The following is a 1,294-nucleotide window of genomic DNA, read 5'->3' on the forward strand; positions in this document are numbered from 1 at the left end:
GGGGTCCCGAAGCGATTTCCATAATTGTTGAACCCCAAGGTCCGCTTACGTGTCGGTCATCAACACTGGCAGTTTTGGCCGATTCTGGCCCGTTTTGTGGACTACTACTCACTATTTTGGGGTCCCGGAGTGATTTCCACGATTAACGAACCCTGGAGTGCGTTTACGTGTCGGCCATCAACAATCACAATTTTGGCCGATTCTGACCCGTTTCTTGGATTATTACTCACTGTTTTGGGGTCCCAAAGCGATTTCCATAGTAGTATAACCCCAAGGTGCGCTTACATGTCGGTCATGAACATTGGCTGTTTTGGCCGATTCTGGCCCGTTTCATGGACTATTACTCAATGCTTTGGGGTTCAGAAGTGGTTTCCATGGTTACCAAACCCTCGAGTGCGTTTACGTGTCGGTCGTAAACACGCGCTCTTTTGGCCAATTCTGGCCTGTTTCATGGACTATTACTTACTATTTTGGGGTCCTAGAGTGACTTCCACAATTAACAAACCCTGGGGTGCGTTTATGTGTCGGTCATCAACACTCGTTATTTTGGCCGATTCTGGCCCGTTTCTTGGATTATTACTCACCGTTTTGGGGTCGCCAAGTGATTTCCATAATTGTTGAACCCCAAGGTCTTCTTACGTGTCGATCATCAACACTGGCAGTTTTGGCCGATTCTGGCCCGTTTGATGGACTATTACTCACTGTTTTTGGGTCCCGGAGTGGTTTCCATGGTTAATGAACCATGCGGTGTGTTTACATGTCGGTCATCAACGCTCGCAATTTTGGCTTATTCTGACCTGTTTCTTCGAATATTACTCACTGTTTTGGGGTCCCGAAGCGATTTCCATAGGTGTTGGTCATCAACACTGGCAGTTTTGACCGATTCTGGCCCGGTTCTTGGACTATTACTCACTGTTTTGGGGTGCTAGAGCGATTTCCATAGTTGTTGAACCCCAAGAAGCGCTTACGTGTCGGTCATCAACACTGGCAGTTTTGGCCGATTCTAGCCCGTTTCGTGGACGATTACTCACTATTTGGGGTTCCCGGAGTGATTTCCATGATTAACGAACCCTGGGGTGTGTTTACGTGTCGGTGATCAATACTGGTAGTTTTGGCCGATTCTGACCCGTTTCTTGGATTATTACTCACTGTTTTGGGGTCCCGAAGCGATTTCCATAATTGTTGAACCCCAAGGTCCGCTGACGTGTCGGTCATCAACACTGGCAGTTTTGGCCGATTCTGGCCCGTTTTGTGGACTACTACTCACTATTTTGGGGTCCCGGAGTGATTTCCA

Source organism: Triticum aestivum, chromosome 5B, assembly GCF_018294505.1.
Source record: "Triticum aestivum cultivar Chinese Spring chromosome 5B, IWGSC CS RefSeq v2.1, whole genome shotgun sequence".
Taxonomy (NCBI): Eukaryota; Viridiplantae; Streptophyta; class Magnoliopsida; order Poales; family Poaceae; genus Triticum; species Triticum aestivum.